An 11,685-nucleotide genomic window follows, 5' to 3' on the forward strand; every position below is an offset into this window, starting at 1 on the left:
TCATGTCATTCCGGCTCCATCCATCTCTAAGTCTATCATCTCACTCAAGAAGGGAACTTCGCCCTAAGGCCCATCCTTCAAGGTTATACATTTACTTAGGAAAGCTAGACTTATGAAAGGGCACCATTTCTTAGTTTTGCCGATTCAAGTTTTGGCCTAGAATTTCTCTTTTAGCATTTATAGAAAGGGCACCATTTCTTAGTTCTTGCCCACTTCACACATTCATGCATTCAAGACTTTAAGTAACAAGGAGAGACACTTTAGTCTACCAACCAAGTCACAACATTATCATCTAAGGATACTTCATAATCCAACATCATTTCATATATACATCATGAGAAAAATCATACTTTATATCACAATGCTATCCACTTTACATAGGATCATCAGAAGATCACATAAACTCATTCACATCATACCTTCACACATATAGCTTCACATGAAACTTTACATATAGCTTCATATAGAACTTTACATATAGCCTCATTTATATATAATAATATAACAATATAATAACATTCATATAATGCCCTTCATGGCCTCAATTCACAATAATACAATATTCCAACATTATGCAACAACTTCCCAAATGCCTTCATGGTTACAATTCACAATAATACCACACAAGAACAAGATATAACACTTCCACCAAAGGTGGATTCAACCTACCAACAACAATCAATTCAATAAAGAGAGTTCAAGCTTTCTTACCATAATTCAAAGCCATAGCCAAAATCACCAAAAATCCAAACAACACCAATACTTCACCCTTAAGGCTTACCACCCTTAATTCACCTATTATCAACAATTAATCATGAATAAACATTAAACAACACAAGAGATATCAATACAATTCACTTTACACATAATTCCATCAACTTTGAATTTATAGAAATAGACCCACTTCATAAGCAAATTTAGGAGTTTAGGGAAATCATGGGTTCTTCAAGGAATTCCATATGAAATCATCTTAAAAACATTAATCAAACATTAATTCATCAATATAATGGCTTAGAAAATGTTTTGCCAATGAACCCATGCTTAGATTAGAATTTGAGATTTTTGTTCTTTGAAACATTTTTTTTTTGAAACTCTTTTGATTGGACTCCTTGAAAGAAAGATTGATCAAGGATCAAGGGTCACCATACCTCTAAGTTGAAAACCTACAAAAATTGAAGAAGAAAGAACTTGAAATCTTCAACCCTAGCTCCAACTTCTTCTTCTTCTTCTTCCTTGAGTTAGAGAGAGATATAGAGAGAGAAAGAACTTGGGATTTGATTTGGGAAAATAATGAGTTAAAGGAATGTTTTAAGACCCAAAACCATTTAAAATCAACCCCACATAATAAACAATTAAAACGAAATTACATAAAAACCCCTCATAGAACCTCATTATAAAGTCAACACAAAGTCATAGGCTCTTGCTTAACCTATCATTTTTCCGAGTCGTTACAACCTCAAGGCGTATTCCTTAACACTCATACTATCTTGCCTAAGTTTAATAAATCCAAGCACCTTTGCCTCTCTCATCTCTATAGGGAAGAACCTATCAAGAAAAGCATTTTTGAACCTCTCCCACTGTATGAGATCCATCTCCTCCGTTCTAGTTTCTTTCCATTGATTAAACCACACTTGGGCAACTCCTTTAAGTTGGTAAGCGGCTAGTTCCGCCTTCTCTACCGGAGTAACTCCCATAATGTCTAACATCTTATGGACCTCATCTATAAACTCTTGGGGATCTTCATTCATCTTTGACCCATAAAACTCTGGAGGGTTCATCCTCATAAAATCCCCCACTCTTGAAGCGGTCGTACCCACAATTGGGTTCACATGAGCTACCACCTCTCAATTGGCTTGGGCCTTCGCGGCTTGAGCTATCATTTGAATAGTCTCCCTAAACTCCGCATGAGTCACATTCCCATCTAAAGGGTCAATTGGAGCTTGGGGAGGAAATTCTTGATCCACATTGCCTTCTTCATTCCTTCTAGCATTAGCCCATGTAATAAACATATCTTGAAAACCATCGGGTACAAATTAGGAAAAAGACCTAATAGAGTTAAACTCTATGGCACGACTTAGAGAATGAAGAAGTTAAGTTTCCTAAGCATATAAAATCTTCTCATTCATAAATGTGGCGCACTTCACACTTATGAACAAAACTCTACTAGACGTTGTTTTGAGACATCCTAGAACCATTATAAACCTTGTGCTCTGATTACCAAGTTTGTCACGAACTAGGGGTACCCCCTAGATTTAACAAGGCGTACAAGACTCCGAGAAGTCTCACATAAGTCCCTTAGCATATCATAACATAAGATAGTAGAAAAGTGCGGAAATTTAAAACATTTTCCAATACAACCAAAGTCTCTTAAAATGAACCGGAAGTCTTTAACATTGTCTCAAACCATATAATACATGAAAGTCTTAGGGACACCGCCCATACAAAAGTTCTAATATAAAGAAAGACATAAAAGAAACGGGTGAGCAACTCCTCGATGCTATGAGGACTCACCAAATCTTCACTTGCTTGCTTCTACTAAGATCCTAGCCACGAGAATGGAAGTCCATATCGTCGGAACCTATACTTGATAAAAAAAATGTAGGCAAGAGTATGTGTTAGTACAATAAACTACTAAATATGATGGCTAGCATAAATCATCACCATAAGCATAATATAGGCATTAATCAACATAAGACATATACCAAAATCATAAGAGACATCAACATAAGGCATAGACTATAAGCATAAGGGATAACAACATAGTCATAGGCATAATCAATGCATCTAGATCAACATGACATAAGAAAAACACTTCATAAGTAACCCTCAAAGCATGCTTGTGCAATGCATGAATAAGACCCCATAAATCTCACCCATGCTAAGCAAACCATTTAGGCCCTCATTCATATTCATCATCTTTTGATCTCATCCTTATCTAATTTCTCATAGAAAAGGGAACATTCACCTTAAGTCAAACATATCAAGGAAGGAAACTATAGCAACAATCCAAGCTAATCTAACATCGTACAAGCAAATCTCATATTGAAACATACTTACAATACTTTCATTAAGTAATCTTGATTCATCATAAGCATGCTACTTAGATTGGGGACTTGTCCCTCATATTCATAGTAATCATAGAAGGGTATTTCTCTACTAGTCCACAATATAACATCACTTATGAATGGTTACAATTTACCAATTCAAGGCTATCAAAGAAAAGCATCTTACTATACTAGACCAAGCTATCATGGAAAGCACACTCTCATGCAAGTCCAAGTTACTCAAGGAAGGGTAGTATTGCTCAATCCAAGCTATCATGAAATGATGTGGCCTCACCAAGTCAAGCTATCATGCAAGCATTTTATTATGCTAGTCCAAGCTACATTGGAAGGGTACGATTTCTCAATCCAAGGCTATCCATGAGTTCTACTATCTCACGTTACCATGGATGGTCTTGTCTTACCAAGTCAAGCGATTCATGAAGAGATATCTCATCATTACTTCAAGCTAACATAATTCATACATGAAACCTTTGAACACTTATGAGATATTATATTTAAGCATGTCTTAGTTCACTAGGAAGTCTTATTAGATGATGCGTGAGCATATCACCATCCATGATCACTTTTACTCTTAGATTCATTTTAGGTGAGAAAACCTTTCACATCATGTTCATTATGTGTTCATGAGAATGTACTTTCAATCATCACAACAAAATTAGCATAATCATTGACACCTTACTCCCAAAGGGGTCTTAAAGCATTTACATATATTCTATATGAACATGCATACTATCATAATATAGATCATGTGGGTAAACCTTCCACAACAATACTATATACAATCAACATACATATAAGTTTCACTCTCAAAGCTTTAACATTCATAGTTCATCATATTAGCCTTAATATCAAAGCAATACTTCTCATAATTATCATATAGGCCTAGTTCTTAAGACGTTCTAATCACATGCTTCATTCCTTAAGCAATTCTAATCATATATCATCATATAGGCTCAATCTCAAGAACTACCAACTATAATTCATCATATAAGCTTTAATATAATTCAATTCATATGTGCTTTACTCTTACGCAATCCATATCTATGTGATATAATCTCAAGAAATCCATAAAGTAATTCATCAATCTTAGAAGATCACATCTAAGCTCTCAATTTCCCCTCTCATGGCATAAAACCAAACTATATCAATTCCACCTCAGAATCATAGGTTAAGCATGAATACATGTATAATCATACTAAAATCATGCAATTCTATCAAAAACAATCATAATCCACTCTATTGGACCATAACCCATAACATTAAAAGAAACCCTAGTTTGACTTGGGGAATTCTTCTTCTAAATTGGGGAAAACATGGGGGCTTCATGGAAGAAAGGAATCCATAAATGGATAAGCCATTATACCTTGATTACAAAGCCTAACAAGCTTGAAACAATGGATACTTGACTTGACCTAGCTTGATTATCTTATTCTTCTTCTTCTTCTTCTTCACTTTCTAAAGAGAGAATATTTGAGAGAGAATTTAGGTTTATTTTGGGGTCTTGAAATAATGACTTAATTTAGGGGTCTAAATTAATTATATAGGTGGTCTAGATTATGGTAAAATGACACCACTTAATCCTAATTAAAACCAAAAAACTCCAAAGTACCCCTAAACTTAACCACCAAAACTACCCCATTTTCCCACTCATGAGACCACGCTGACGGACTGTGGATGGACCTACGGTCTGTCCTGGTCAAGCGTGGTTTGGGTTCAGAGACATTGGAATTTGGGCTTGGACCTATGACCCCAGCCATAAGGCGTGGACCCATCCACAAGGTGTGGGTCCTACCCGTGGTCACTGCCTTAGGCAGATTCTCTAGGGTGGTCATCCACAAAACCCCACCCACGGGGTGTGGGTCTAACCACGGGGTGTTGTTGGCCCCCTCGTGGGTGACACCTAAAATTCGTAAAGTTGTTAAGTTCCCTCTTTCGGATACGGGGTGTTACACCTTGTCTCTTCCTGGTACTTAAATAGTTGCATCACCCCTTCTCATACCTTATCCTCTTGCTGGTGAGGAAGTGGTTGTAGATGCCCTTCTAATGCATATGCCTCTTCCTCTAACAGGTGTTGTAGAATCTCTTCCAATGCCTATAACTCTTACTCTTACAAGTGTTGTAGAAGTCCTTTCAGTGCATATGCCTCTTCCTCTTACGGGTGTTGTAATAGCCCTTCCAATATCTATGCCTCTTTCTCTTGCAGGTGAGGAAGCGGTTATAACAACAACTCTTTCCATATCTCTTTCTAGTGCTGCAATAGGTTCAAAAGTCATACATCTGTCTATAGTTGATGCTGCAACGGGTTCACGAGTCTTTCCTCTGCCCTTTGCAGCTGCCTCAACATCAAAATCATTATTCCTTAGCTTGTTTATTGTTTTTCTTGGCCTTCCCCTAGCTTTAGGGGTGCATCAGGATTAACATTTGTTTTTGGCATTCCCCCTAGAGAGTAGGCGTCTTCTTTGGCCTGCTCCTAGGTCTAGGAAGTGCCCAGAAGTACCAACTTCATTACTTGGTCCAACAACAATATAACTCAAATTTAAACCATAAATAAGAGATAACATGTAAAATACATACCTTTAAATACAACTCCTTTTGTTGTGATTTTTTCCCTGATAGGTGCTACAAGTTATGTAAACACATTTCTTTAATAATTTTCCAAACTTTTATGACTCATAAACTCTGTTTTTCTAATCTTTTATGGCCTTTATGGCATATACTTAACAACTAGAGATTCCACGTGACAATTTCTTAAATCAGGCCACATTTTCATATTGGTCACTTGTTGAAGGTAATGACAACAGGTTCTTAGATAAGTCTTTTTACTGTAGCAATTATCAACATAGTTAATTGGTTTCCATTTCTAGTAAAGAATACTAGCAATGACATGTGGACATGATATTCCCTTGAACATCCCTGATCTACAATTACATGTCCTACTCTTCATATCAATAGTATGGACATATTCATCGAAAATTACAAAGCCTCTCTCTCCATTGAAATCAATATGAAATCTCATTGGCTTTTCTATGTTTTTTCTAGTACTCTCAATGCCATTGGAGAAATGTTGGTTAATCACATTTCTTGAAATAAAGGGAATTGTCCTAGTCTAATCTTCACTCTTATATCTTCAAACATAGTGATAATGGTTTTATGCTTTATAGCTAAGATCCAAGCATCGAAGCTTTCAGTCATATTGGTATCTATCCTGTCACACTTAACATCAATCCTAAAGTACATTTTTCACCAAGATTATACATTATAGTGAAGTAAATCTAGAACAATATTTTTGTTACCTAGTAATTTCATTTAAGCCAAATTTGCCTTCAATTCTCCCTCAAAGGTGTTTCTTGCACATTTCCAAAATTGATTCCTTTTTTTCAAACCTCTCCAATGTTTTTCCTAGTTATCAAGGATATGTCTTGCATACATCCTATGCCCCACCTCTGATAAAAGATTCATGACTATTTCTCTAAGCCTCTACAATGAACAAAGACATCACTATTGAAGTAACAAAAATAATGCATTAAACATAAGTTAACAAAAAAACATACCTTTTACATATCTGAAATGAGTGTGTAATCTCTGCCATCACCTAATCACAAGTCATCTATCAACAATTTAAATAATTATGTCCATGTATTTTTTATTCTCATACTCTACTACATCCCATGCAATAGACAACATTTGATTATTGGCCTTTAGAAACAACAACCAAAAAATTTCCTTTGGTTACTCCCTTAAAGAAACATCCATCTTAACCAATACATTTCCTATAACCACTAAGAAAAGCTTTTCTGCAAATATCAAAAGATATATAGAAACTCTAAAAAATTAGCTTATAATTACCTTCAGAATCATCAACTTTTACTACACAAGTGTTACCTGAATTGGTCCTAAAAATTTCTATCAAACTCTTTTAGATGATCACCCATTAGTTCATGTAGTATTCTATGTCTTGCTCTCCTAGTCGTAGTCTTCCCAACATGTATTCCCAACTTTTTTCTAAACAACTATTGAAATTTGAATATTCTATGTTTGGTTGTTTACTGATTCTAACGTTGTAGTGCATATATAAGAACTTAGCATTGCACATGTAATTTCGTGTGGTCTTGACACATCTATGCCTAGGATAGTAGATTCTAATCATACTGATCCTCACCTTTTTGGGCTCATTAGTAAGCTTTTCTAATGGGACACCTTTTTGAAGTGAATATTTTGTAGCAGTGTTACTAAAGTCATTCCCACCCTCAAAAATCATGCACAATTGCCACACAACCTTTTTCAGCAGTTTTATCAAAAATACCCTACTATTATCCCTTCTTGTCTTATCATCTGAATCAGTTTCAACACTATATGCATCAAAACTACAATACACAGGCTCATCCCCAATAATTTTACCTTCTAATTTATTATCAACAGGATCAGTCTCATCAAAATCAAAATTTGGACCAACTTCAGCAATTAGAACTTATTATGAGTCATTTAGTATTCTTTCACTTCTTTTCCTCATTTGGTATAGCCTCTTATCAGCCCTCGTGTTTATGTTTTTCTTCATAGACATTACTTTATATTCAACATCACATTCATTGAACAAATCTTGATGGTCTGAATTTGAACTATTTTCAATTTACTAGTCAGAGTCTAGCACTGGAATGTCATCATCAAACACAGATTCAACATTTGGATTAGTTGTTGGTTGAGTTGGTTCAGCAACAATAGGCTCAACATATGTTGTAGTTGATGCTTGAGTAGGTGTAATAGTCTGGTGTTCAGCAATTGTAATACCTGATGCTTAAGTAGGTGAAACAATCTCAGGCTATGAAGTTGCAGAACTTTGAGAAGTTGTTGGTTGAGTAGTTGCAGCTTCAAACTTGAAATTTTCATTAATATGAACAACTCTCTGCCCTTCATGGGTCCCTTGTCCCCTTCTATATTAGAAGCACCAAAAGATTCGTCATTGGTAAGAGTGTATTCCAAAAAAACAAATTGGGCCATCTACTTGATCAACCATGTGACAAACATACACCTCAATAATATCCCCATCTTGAGAGCTTTGTGAAAATTCAAAAATATATCCATCACTTTGTATATCTAATAGAAAGTCACTCCTAGTTGGCCTAACATAAAAGGTGCAACTCGTAGTATAATAACTCTCTAATACCATTAGTTAGTTCAAAGTAAGATATTCTATCCACATCCACATCGAATATTTCAGTGATTTCTCCACCCTATATCATGGCTTTCGACTCCTACTATTCAAAATCCCGACATGCTAATATCTCATTGGTATATATGCAAACGCACCCATTCCTAAATTTATGTCACATTTACAATACATAAATATTAGAAAATGAAGAATACAATCAGTTCTTACAAATTGAATAATTTGGGAGAAATGGATTATTCTATTTAGACAAGGAAAACCCTAATTTATCTACTCATACAATTGTTATCCATATACAACTCAAACATATATTGTAACCAATCACCATTATAATACAAGAACTCGGACTAGTAAAAAACCCTAATTTATCGACAAAACCTAAAAAAAATTACTTCAAAATCAACAATAATGACAATAGTAATCAAATCCTAAATAATTTCTGATGAAAAATTCAATTGTAAGGTTAGAAGACACGAAAAAAGGACTAACCTTCAAGTTATGTAGGTCACTGATTCAGGAATATAGGTGAAGGGACACCAGAACAATAACACATGCACGATTTTAGTCATGTTATCAAGATCACACATCCACGTTACCACAAGAAATTTAGAAACACGATTGAGAAAAGTGTAGAAAAATGAGCCACTTTGACAGATTTGGTAGATGAAAAATGTTTGGGAAAGAGGAAGGTCGACAATCGAATACAAATTTCCTTTTTTTGACCTTTTAAAATATACTTCTTAAAATCAATTAATTAAACTAATTGACTAATTTAACTACTTAAATGAATTAAATGACTCGTGTGAGACAATCACTTATGATTGATTGAGTAAGTGGTAAAGTTGGGCGCATATATATCTTTAAAATACACTATTAAATAGTGTAGGGTGTAATAGGTGTAACACCTCAAAAGTGTAAAAGTTAGTTTGAAGTTGAAAGGTGTAGACAGGTTGTTGCTGCAAGGTTCCATGAGTGGCATGTATGAGCCGTACATGGAACCACAGATTGTGGAACCCAATCGTAGTTGTATTTGGAAATTTCAATAAATGTCAACCCTCATATGAAGTCTTACGAGCCAACAGGAAGGCCCGTGGATGGGTCTATGGGTCGTGGATGAGGCTCGTGGATTGAGTTTCAGACATAGTGAATTTTGACACGTTGAGTTCTATGGACATCTTGTATGGGTCGTACACAGAACTACGGGTCGTATATGGTGGTTTATGGTTTTCAGTCAAAGACTTAATTTCCAGTAGTGGGAACCACGAGAGGACAATACGGTCCATAGAAGTTAGTACGGACCGTAGATGCCCTTTCATAGACAATTATGTCGGTTTAAGTGGGGGTTAATTTGGTCTTTTCCCATCCATTTTAAGCCTAAATCCTGACGATTTTACAACTACATAAGGTCCTTTTCAGTTTAATCCGACCCTAACCCTCTAATAATAGTTCCCAAGACTTAGAACAAGGATTCAAGAGGAGAAAACTAGGGTTTCAAACATTTTCTTCAAGCTCCTTCAAGAACCTTGACCTTCCAAGTATGTAGGGCTATTCATAGTGATGAACTGTGTTAGTCCTCACACCCTACATCTAAATTCAGTCACTAAGAGTAAATTTTAGGGTTCTTACCCCAAGTCTTCCGTGTATTCTGAACTTGCCTTTCATTCAGTGATTTAAGTTCTGGTTTCTTATTATCGAGGCTATGATATTTGATGCATTGAATAGTCGTTCATGCTTATTTATCACATGAACCCTACTAAATTGAGAGTTGTTGAAAAATCTTTCATAGCTATTTTCTTGCACTGGATTCTAAATTAAAGTAAGTTCAAGTATTTTAACTAATCATTTGTGAAGAGTTTTAAGGGAACCTGATGGTTCCAAATGCATTATTTTGTTTAAAGAAAATCATTGTTAATTTGAGAAGAGCATAAATAGTTTTAGAAAAAGTTCAGCCAACATAGTAAAGATCAGTTTTCCCTAAAGAGCATTTGAGTATTAACTCAGTACAGATACTATATGAGAATTATTGCATATTTTGGGGGTTGTATTGAGCATCGATTTGGGTATGAGTTAAGACAAATCGAACCCATGAACTACGTAGCCAACATAAGATAAGATCGTATCGTTGATTTGAGTGACTCCTTACCAGCCTCATTGAGGGATTTTTAGTTGGATCCATAAGTGGAGTTGTGTTTTATGCTTCGGCAAGGTATGCATGTGATAGTCTTCCGCTAATTAGTTAGTCAGGTCAAGGGTTCACTTGAAGATCAGCAATGATCGCTTAATGCTGGTCACGCTCAAGGTGTAGATAGGTCCCGCCCAAAATTTGGAATTGTTACAATAATTTTTGTCAAAGTTTAGCTGGATCATTTTTCCTTTCTATAAAGGGATAATCCATTCGGTTCGCTCAACTAAATATTGTTCTTCTACTACATCAAATTTTTGAGGTTGTCAAAATAGATAAACAATTTAGTTAGGACAAGTGTTTAAATGGTTAGGCTAAAAAGAAAGAATAAGGTTTTGGGTGAGTTCCCACCATCATCACGTGGATTAATCAATATCACAACGTTTATTCTTAGTGGGGTTAATGATCCACTAAAGCAAGTGTCTTTCCAACAATAATCCCCTATTGCTTTATTCTTATAATTAAAAAGTGATTATATTAATCATTGATTGAACTTTGTTACGTTTTGATACTTTAATCCTTACATTCTTACCCTTCAGCTCAACCACGTCTTTTCAAATTTATAATAGTCATTCCCCTTCTATTTAGTTATTCTGCAGATGATGCAAAATACTATCTCCATCCATTTTTATGAGTTCACTTAAAACATAAATTTTCATAAATCTATAAAAAAAAAATCATGTATTATCTATAACATTAATAGTTATTCTCCAAATTATTTTTCGAAATTTAATACTAAATATTAATTAATAGAGATAATGTGGTAAAACAGTCATACCAACTATTATTATTAGTAGGTGTGACAAATTCATATATGACAAGTAGAAATGCATAGAGGGACAATTTTAGAAATTTAAAATATAATTAATTACTACATTTTACCTTAATTTTACTCAATAAATGTGAAGAGAGATTATTAATGTGGTGAAAAAAGTGTAGAGTTATATTGAGATAAAAATAAATAAATAGGAATAATTCAATCAAATTACTTTTTCAATTAATTTTTAAGAAACATGGGGAAAAAAATCAAAATATAATTAATGTCAACAATAAACGCTTAGGCGGCAGCAAGCTTCTTCAAATGAGAACTCAAAATACTATTAACATAATGATTAAAGTGCACAAAAATATGTTTACTATATTATATAAGTATATAAAAAATGAGTCTTAATACGATCGTACTTTTACTGTCAACAGTTTCAACATTTATTTTTATTTATATTTCATAAAAGAAAGATGTCAGATACTCGTCAGCTTTCTCTGGGTTTTGTTGG

This window comes from Solanum verrucosum, unplaced genomic scaffold, assembly GCF_900185275.1.
Source record: "Solanum verrucosum unplaced genomic scaffold, falcon-dt-bn FXZP01000028.1, whole genome shotgun sequence".
In the NCBI taxonomy this organism is placed as follows: domain Eukaryota; kingdom Viridiplantae; phylum Streptophyta; class Magnoliopsida; order Solanales; family Solanaceae; genus Solanum; species Solanum verrucosum.